Source organism: Cervus elaphus, chromosome 11 (genome assembly GCF_910594005.1).
Source record: "Cervus elaphus chromosome 11, mCerEla1.1, whole genome shotgun sequence".
NCBI classification, from domain to species: domain Eukaryota; kingdom Metazoa; phylum Chordata; class Mammalia; order Artiodactyla; family Cervidae; genus Cervus; species Cervus elaphus.
In genome coordinates this window covers 82,583,939-82,593,869 of record NC_057825.1, presented here as the reverse complement: position 1 = coordinate 82,593,869, position 9,931 = coordinate 82,583,939, and the positions used below count along the sequence as shown (strand labels likewise).

The 9,931-nt window shown below is 45.4% G+C and overlaps 1 pseudogene; it reads left to right on the top strand.

The window, feature by feature from the left end:
- The first annotated feature begins 2,542 nt into the window (after window positions 1-2,542).
- LOC122703136 lies at window positions 2,543-3,093 on the top strand (annotated as a pseudogene).
- The last annotated feature ends 6,838 nt before the right edge of the window (window positions 3,094-9,931 follow it).

Genomic DNA, 9,931 nt, shown 5'->3' with positions numbered 1-9,931 from the left:
TCCATTGTTTCCCCATCTATTTGCCCTGAAGTGATGGGACAGGATGCCATGATCTTATTTTTCTGAATGTTGAGCTTTAAGCCAGCTTTTTCACCCTGTTCTTTCACTTTCATCAAGAGGGTCTTTAGTTCCTCTTTGTTTTCTGCCATAAGGGTGGTGTCATCTGCATATCTGAGGTTACTGATATTTCTCCCGTCAACCTTGATTCCAGCTTGTGCTTCATCCAGCCCAGCATTTTGAATGATGTACTCTGTATATAAGTTAAATAAGCAGGGTGACAATGAAATTACCCAGCCCATAAATGCTAACCACGCCACATTTTGAGGCCCCATTCACCCTCTCTGATGGCCCACACTCTATCTGTGGAGCGTGTTTCTCTCTGAATAAATCCACTTCTAACCTGTTATTTTGTCTCTCACTAAATTCTTTCTGAGATGAAACATCAAGAACCTGAGCTTCATTTGGTCCTAAAACCAGGTCCACAATCTCAATTGGAAGAACACAGGTTTGAGTCCCAGCCACAAGGGTTCAGGTCCCAGCACATGGGTTCAAGTCCCTATCTGAGGTAAACGGTTTCATTACCACAATTTTTAAAAATATTGTAATATATTGGAAACCATTGGGTTGTATTTGAAAAGGGTGAACTGTATAACATATGAATTACATCTCAATAAAACTTTTTGAAAAATATATATTTACTATAATTTATTCTGAGGCAAATTCAACAAGCTGTATAAAGTAAAAAAAATAAATAAATAAAAAATAAAAAACCAATCTATAACTGGACAAGAGATATGAATTTTCAGGTACAGCTCCCCTCAACTTTCCTCCCCCTGACACCCAGAGCCACTCTGCCACTTCAGGAATCTGGATTTGTTGCAGACAATGTTCTCCCAGGATCTCAGTCATTTCATCTGGCAGCTAAAGACCCTACCCCAGGGTAGGGCAAGCCAGGAACAGTTGCTGTTAGTGTTAATCTTGCTCATGGCTTTGGAACAGAGAAGGGCTAATCCTTGGAGAGGCTGGCTTCTGGGTATGGTTGGGGCTGGGGGCTGAGACCAGAAGAGTTAGGAAGCACTCACTCCCATCAGGATTTGGAGTCTGCTGGGCTGGCTGTGGAGCGTTTTTGCACTGGGATGTAAGAACATTTATGTTTTATATGTCCACATCCCTTCTCTCAATTAACATCAGGCTCCACACCATCACCACCATCGTACTCAACCGCAGACCTCAGGTCTTGGGGCACACACTTCTCTCATAGTATTCATACTGTTGATGTGATCTAATGTAAATAATCATTAGATCTCAGTCTGCAGCATACAGGAGTCATGAACTCAGATGCCTGGAAGGTGCAGATAGGAAACCCAGGTGAATGAAGCAAGCTCCGGGGGAATGTGGCAAACAGGCCAGGGATTGGGACAGCTGTGGGGATAACTGCTAGTTCCGGCCAGTTGCTGCTATGGGGAAAGTGGGTCTTGGGTTATGACCTCTTCTGAATTTTCAAGAAAAGTCAGAATAAGGTTTTTAGGTAAAACTTCTTAATATTTATTTCATTGTTGATAACTATCTCAATTTAAAAAAAAAAGAAAGAAAATTAAAGTCAACTTCCAGGTCTAATAATACACATCTTCAGCCTGGATACAGCCTATGACCTGCTAATTTTCAACATCAGTTTATAGCATAATCATGGTGACCAGGAAATGGTACCGTGCTTGTAGTAAGAAAACCAATATCTGCACATGGGCCAAAGGAGAACCCAGTACTGAGAGGCTGCCTGCTTTAGTTTACTACTAATAGATAAACATTGTGCTGCAATTTATTTTGATTTTGTGGATACTTTTAACTACCTTGCTTCAACTTCATATTGATTATCCTAACAATGGTTATAATGAGGATGGCCGAAGGAACCACTGGTTTGGGTTCGAGACCACATGAAGATTCTCAGGAAAGCAGCATTCCCTAAGCACTGAGCAGAACGTGGAGCCCTTGGAAATCACACCCTGGACCACTGACCACCTTGCCTATCCCAGGAATGCATTTTGGGGGCAGGTCAAGAGCTTCAGAAAGATATAGTCACTTGGCAGAGCCACAGTTTCCCAGACTATGAAAGGGGAACACGAATGCCCACAGAGTCTTGGGAGGATTAAATGAGGTATTTACAGATATGTAAAGCATTTGGCCTCTTCCCTGCAAAGGCTCAGGCTTCCCTGATAGCTCAGTTGGTAAAGAATCTGCCTGCAAGGCAGGAGATCTGGGTTTGATCCTTGGGTTGGAAAGATCCCCTGGAGAAGGGAAAGGCTACCCACTCCCGTCTTCTGGCCTGGAGAAGGGAAAGGCTACCCACTCCCGTCTTCTGGCCTGGAGAATGCCATAGACTGTATAGTCCACAGGGTTGCAAAGAGTCAGACACCAGTGAGCGACTTACACTTCCAGCAAAGGCTAAAGCTGTCCCACCCCTCCCCACACGGCTTCACCATGCTTCGTACTTGCTCACCAGGTTTAACCTAAATACGCAGCTCTCTTTGCTGCATCTACTGTGAGAATGAAGACCATTCACAACAGTTAAACTGTCAACATTCCAGAAAACATCAACATCCCTCTGAAGAGAAGCGCAACTACTGTGACGGGCCGAGAGGAACCCTGCAGAGGGAGTTCAATGACATCAATGTAGAATTCAGTCTCTTTGTGAAGAAAAAGCAGCAGCTCCAGGTTGACAAAGGGTGGGGCACTATCCAACAGAAAGGGACTGGCTGTTGTTTGCACTCTTTGTGGCCATGGACAGAACACAATCAAGGGTGCTACACTGGGCTTTTGTTAGCAGGTGACGTCTGTGTATACTCCTCCATCCACGTTATTTCCAAAATTTCTTGGACACAAAATACATACACAGGGTTTAGATGAAGCCAGGTGTTGCTTGTTAAGTATCTCAAGACCATAAAGATGAGTTAATTCTGGAAGGAAACAACGTTGAACTTACATCAAATTCAGCTGCTTTGATTCAGCAAGCCATGGCTGCTTAAAAGCAAAGACATTAGAAAAATTCTGGATGGCTTCTATCTGTCTGAGAAAGGAGCTGTTCCCCAGGGTGATTAAGAAGATCTAAGTAGTTGAGATCAAACCAGTCAATCCTAAAGGAAATCAGTCCTGAATATTCACTGAAAGGACTGATGCTGAAGCTGAAGCTCCAATACCCTGGCCACCTGAGATGAAGAGCTGACTCATTGGAAAAGACCGTGAAGCCGGGAAAGAGTGAGGGCAGAAGGAGAAGGGGGCAGCAGAGGATGAGATGATTGGATGGCATCATTGACTCAGTGGACATGAGTTTGAACAAACTCTGGGAGATAGAGAAGGATAGGGAAGCCTGGCGTGCTGCAGTCCATGGGGTCGCAAACATTCAGACAAGATTTAGTGACTGAACAACAACAAAGTTGTCCAACTACAGGCACAACCAAATGCCAGATGATTCCTCAGGCCTATCTGTGATATTGAATATTTTAAAGATGAAAGAAAAGCCTTATATTGAAAAATATTCATCTAGATAGACAGATGTGTGGTGCTTGCCAAACCTGAGCTCCATATTCAATGGTCGATCCTCTTTTCCATCATGCCACACAGCATGCGGGATTCCCCAACCAGCAGCTGAACCTCTGCCTATAGCAGTAGAAGTGCAGAGTCTTAATCACTGGACCGCCAGGAAGTCCAGATCCTCATAACTTGACAGCAGATTCTTTTTTTAGACAAACTGTATAAGGTCTCAACATAGTCATGGTTACTGGTATTCTTTGTCTTTTAACAGGGAGAGAGGCGATGTATGTTGGAGCCCAACATGGACAGGTGTGCACAAGTGGGCAAACAGAGCCACCACGCCAGGTGAAAAGGCTCAGGGGACACTCTAGTGCTTGAGAACCAAGGCTTCCATCTTGTTCTCTCAAAACTAGCCAGTCAGCCCTTTCCCCAGGGAGGATCTCCTGGCTCTTGGGTACCTCTAACCACTAGAGGGAAAGAAGGGAAGAAAAATGATATCTGTTGAGCATCATTTGCTTTTCTTCTTCCTTTCAACTCCTTCCTCAAATACATCCCACCCCAACACATAATGGCCAGTGAATCCTGTTCATTATTCTTTTGAAAGACCTCTTCTCTCCATTCCCACTCTCACAGCTCCATTTGGGCCTCATCAGAGATTGCCTTTGCTCCCTAACAACCATTCCCCACTCCTCCAGGCCACCCTTACACTGCCTGCCCTAAGTATTTTCCAAGGGACCAGAGGTTGGGGGAAGGAGAGGCTAACCCTGCCGTTCCCAAGCTTAGAAGTCTTTATAGATATTCAATTCCTCTCAAGGAAAAGAAACATTTCCTTAGCCCCATATCCCTCTGGAGCTTCATCTCTCATGTCTTATCCCCACCCCACCAGGCATTCCACACTAAAGCCACACTGCATTTATCATTTCCTGTGTAGGCCAACCCCAGGCACCACTTCATGCCTTTATTCAGGCTATTGCCGCTGGGCCTGGCTTTTCAAGTGAATTTTTACCCCAGTCTCTTAAGGCGAATGTCTTTAACCCCATCTCTGCAAATAAGGTGACATGCAAGATAGGATCCTCTTACTAGTATTCAAGACAAATTCCACAACATCACAGGCATGAACTAAGCAATATGCTATATTGGGGGAAGGCAAGTGAATCAAGCAAGGATCGACAAAATAAGCGGAAGCTAAGGTCCCTTGGATCCTCCCATCCTCCCACAGAGAGACACACAGGGGCCAGGAAGCTTTGGGGCCCACAGTGTGGGTCTGTGCGGCAATGGAGGCCCCTACCCCAACCGTCACTCTTTCTTCACATGCTCCAAGTGCCAGAACAAAATTGACAGTGGTGCCAGGCAGTCTGGATTTGCCTGCTGTTTACAGGAGTTGTCTGAAAATGCCAACTGCCCAGATCTTAGGATATGAGACACCAATGTGGACACTAGAGACCCTCCTGTCAGGGAAAGAACCCCTGGGCCCCCAGGCTTACCTGAGATGCAGCAGCTCCCAAGAGAGAAGACAGGAAAGCCCATCCAGTCCCAGATGGCTCAGTATCCCTGCAACCCAGAGTAAGCACCCACTTTAGACAATTCCATTCCCGGAATGTCACTTTAGACAATTCTGATCATCGCATCACACAAGGAAACTGAAGCCCAGAACTCAAAGCCCATGGGCAAGATCACACAGCTGGTAGATGGTGGAGCCCAGATTCTAAATCAGGTCTTGTCTATGATACTGTATCTCAGGAGCATCCTTGTTATCCAACCTGTGGTCCTCAGTGGCTGTGTGAGGACCCCATTCTCTCCTGGAGCAGCCCATGGGGCCAGTCCACCCACCAGCACCTCTATGGGAGGGAGAATCTGCTCCCCTGAGATATTCAGGATGACTGGAGCCAACAGGAGGCCTTGAAGATACCAATAAAACAAGTTCACTTTGTGTTGCCTATATCCTGAGATTTCTAGATGGCAGGGTAATTTGGTTTTCTCTTTCAAGTTGATTTTCCACTTTCCAGCGCCAGAGGTAAACCCCGGAAAAAAAAAAAAAGGCTTATACCAACTCAGGAAAATACAGACACCGTTAACAACTTCCCTCCTTCCTTTTCCTAGGAGAGCAGAAACATCAGCTCAACACAGATAATAATAAAGTCCTGCTGCGTGTGAGTATGTGTGCATGCATGCATGTTTGTGTGTATATGTGTGTAGGTCTCTCTGTGGGGTTCTGGAAGAGTTAAATAAATATGTCTCTACCTCTCATGGATTCTGCGCCATCTGGTAGCCAACTTACAGGGGCCAAAGACCATCATAAATTGTACAACTCTAGTTGAAGGGAAACAGAACCAGAGCAACTTAGCCTCTACACTTGCTATCATTTCAGGGTCTCAGAGAATTTAGTATTTGGGGAATCCCAAAAGTAACTTAAAGATGCACACACACAAACAGATAGCTTAGGGGGAAGCTGCTGCATAGCACAGGCAGCTCAGCTCTGTTCTCTGTGATGACCTAGAGGGGCGGGATGGGAGCGGGGAGGAAGCCTCAGGAGGGAGGGGATACATGTACATATATGTCTCACTTTGTTGTGCAGCAGAGACTAACACCACATGGTAAAGCTATTATCCTCCAGTTACAAAAATAAAGATGCACACATGTGCATGCACACACACACACACACAAAATCACAAGCTGGTGTGTAATCTTCCTCTGGCCCAGTCCAAGGCATTTCAGGATTTGTCTGTATCCCCCACTTTTCCTTCTCCCAGGCCTGTTGTTATGTTGTGCTTAGTCGCTCAGTCGTGTCCGACTCTTGGAGACCCTATGGACTGTAGCCCACCAGGCTCCTCTGTCCATGCGGATTCTCCAGGCAAGAACACTGGAGTGGGTTGACATGCCCTCCTCCAGGGGATCTTCCCAATCCAGGGATCAAACCCAGGTCTCTCACATTCTTTACCATCTGAGCCAAAGACTCAGGCCTAGGCACAGTCTTTTACTGCCCCATGACCACAGTATTGGCCTTGACCCTGCAGAAATCTTTGAGCCCTTCCTGTGAGGATTCACGTGTCCCCCTGACCAGCACCCATGGAGACATTCTTTGGGTTCTGTTGTTGCTGGAATAATTTTGCCACATCTGAGAAACTGTTGAAGTGACAGTTTTACCTGTCCACGGCTGGCTGTCTTCTCACTGCTCTGGCAACATGAGCACATTATGTAGATGCAGTGAAGGCCACGGGAGAGATCCCTGGATGCAGAGAACAGGCTGTGAGATGAGGATGACATTCCAAACAGTGAGGAAGGCATCTGGAGATACAGCCTGAGAAATTCTGGAGGACGTGCAGTTGGCCACCAGCTGCTGAAGATACAGAGACCCATGGACAGATGGTCTGAGAGAGGGCAGATGATTTTGGAGTCGTTTCAGGCATGTACTCTCTGACCCACTCAGACAACAGTCAGCCAGAGGACTCCATGGGTGTCCTCAACCCTGTGGTCCTCAACCTTACTGCCTTAATAATGGGTGGATAACAGTCAAAATATTTACAAAGGGCCAACGTTTTGCCTTTATAAGTGTGTGTTTGCTTGCTGAATTCCCAAGTCCAGCGATAAGGCTTGGCTGTCTGAGATGACAGATAAGATTCCATTCTCTAATCATCCTATTTTTAGTCGTGGGGACAAGGGAGTTGAATTACTATGCTATCGTCCCCTGGGGATGAAACCCATCTGTTCCTAAGAATCTTAATGGAAAGGTTAGGTCTGTTTTTTTTCTCCCATATCCTCTACTCTAGGGAGAATAGATATTCTTCAAAAATCATTTTCTAAAAATCCAGATTTTCTGATCTGTTTATAATCTCGGTGTGTTTTTTGCCCCCATTTTATCTTTATCTTCTTCCTCATCGTCATGACTCCCCAAATCACTTAAGTTTCCCCCACCTGAACACCTACCACACAGGGAATGTTGTTTCAAAAAGTCATCTTTCCTTTAATAGATAACTGCACAGAACAGCAAGGAGGCCCTCAGGGGAGGTGGGGCTATCGAGCTCGTCATGGAATTTGGAGAGCAAGCTTGCATTTGGGAATTTGACAGTCAGCAAAGGTGCCAGTCCTTTTTCTGGAGACCAGTCAGTCTTGGGCTGAATCTAAGAGTACACTCCTGATCTGCCTGAAGCTTCCATTAGCTGATTTTGACCTTTCCAACAGGGTGTGTTACCACAGCAAGCTTCCCATTGGTTCAATGAGCCTCATTCAGAATCAGATGAGTGCTTTCTGGCTTCCCACCCCATTCTAATTAGTGTACTTCACCTAACTAGCACCAGCAGAGGCTGCTGCACACTCTCTGCATCCCTTTCTACTGAGTCTATGAAGCGTGTGTGACTAGACAGTACATGCTAATTGCTAAAAGTAGCCCTGGGAGTGTTTACAGGCTTGGGATCTCTCCTCCCCCTCCCTTCCTGCCCTCTCCACCATCTCCTCCAGTCTTTCCACTTCCTTGTCAATTTATGTCATAATAATACCTTGATCTTGAGTCATTTTAAAAAATCTTTTCAGTTAGTGTCACACCTTTGATCCCATGTAAGAAAGACTTTGATCACACCATCCAGTCCCATCACTTCATGGCAAATAGATGGGGAAACAATGGACACAGTAACAGACTTTCTTTTGGGGGGGCTCCAAAATCACTGCAGATGGTGACTACAGTCATGAAATTAAAAGACGCTTGCTCCTTGGAAGAAAAGCTATGACAAACCTAGACAGCATATTAAAAGCAGATATTACTTTGTCAACAAAGGTCCGTCTAGTCAAACCTATGGTTTTCCCAGTAGTCATGTATGGATGTGAGAGTTGGACTATAAAGAAAGCTGAGTATCAAAGAATTGATGCTTTTGAACTGTGGTGTTGGAGAAGACTCTTGAGAGTCCCTTGGACTGCAAGGAGATCCAACCAGTCCATCCTAAAGGAAATCAGTCCTGAATATTCATTGGAAGGACTGATGTTGAAGCTGAAACTCCAATACTTTGGCCACCTGATGTGAAGAACTGACTCCTTGGAAAAGACCCTGATGCTGAGAAAGATTGAAGGCAGGAGCAGAAGGGGATGACAGAGAATGAGATGGAAAAAAAAAAAAAGAATGAGATGGTTGGATGGCATCCTTGACTTGATGTACATGAGTTTGAGCAAGCTCTGGGAGTTGGTGATGGACAGGGAAGCCTGGCATGCTGCAGTCCATGGGGTCGTAAAGAGTCGGACATGACTTAGAGATTGAACTGAACTGAACTGAAGAAAGACTTTAGGGATGGGATGGCAGGTGGGTGGGGGAGCCTTGGGGCTGGCCTGAAAGCACAAATAGAAGGCTGAGAAAGGTTTCAAGAAAGACAGCCTGACCAGACCGTGACCTTGACCCCGTGCTCATGAAGGAAGATAGGACACAGCCCAGGTGAGACTTCTTCCCTTCCAAGTGGAAAAATGACCAAGGTCTGACCAAGAGATGAGCAGCCTTAATGAAGGTCACTCCAAAACCAATGACAGGTATTTGCCTAAAATCGTGCTCTCTCCCTTCCTATATCTTCTCACTAGATTAGTGTGTCTCAAAATATTTCAGCAACAGGATCTTCGCCTGAAACAAAATTTGGGCAGAATGCATTGTTCAAAGCAGACAGAAGTTCAGAATGTTGTTGTTCAGTTGTTAAATCGTACCCAACTCTTTGCAACCGCACGGAATGTAGCACGCCAGGCCTCCCTGTCCTTCCCCATGTCCCAGAGTTTGCTCATATTCATGATGTCCATTGAGTCAGTGATACCATCCAACAGCATGGCTACTGTTGCTGACCAAAATCTTGGCTTTCTCTGCCCACCAAAGCCAAATAAAAAATATGGAGACAGAGTCTGGAGGAAATAGAAAGGTGGATTTTATTCTCAGATGCAGAAAGGAAAACACAGTAGGCTCATGCCTCAAGAACTGTACCCCGACTCTATGAGGAGTCTAGGGGCTTATATAAGGCAAGGGCTCAAAGTCAGGAGTCGTTGATGAGGAACAAAGGTGATAGGATCTTGATTTCTTTCTCTTGCATTGTTTCAAAGACAGTCAGAGACTGCAGTCAGGAACCCAGTAATTGAATCTGGCAGTTTGATGGCTCTCACCTTCTTTCTGATAACTACAAGGGGAAGGGTACTGTAAGGGCAAACACCAGACACAGGATGTGTCTAGCATAGAGTCAAAGGAAAATTGTGAATTGTAGCTCCTGCAGAGTTAGGGAGCAGAAAAGCAAAGTTGGTTTCAGAATGCTGAGTTAGGAGCAGTTACAGTAAAAACACTAGGAATGTGCCGGCCTTCTCACTGTTCTCTTTATCTTCTTTGTTCTCAGGAAAGGGAAAGAGAAAAAACTCATTCCTCTTTTTTCCTTCTCACTGCAACACTATCATCAAAAAG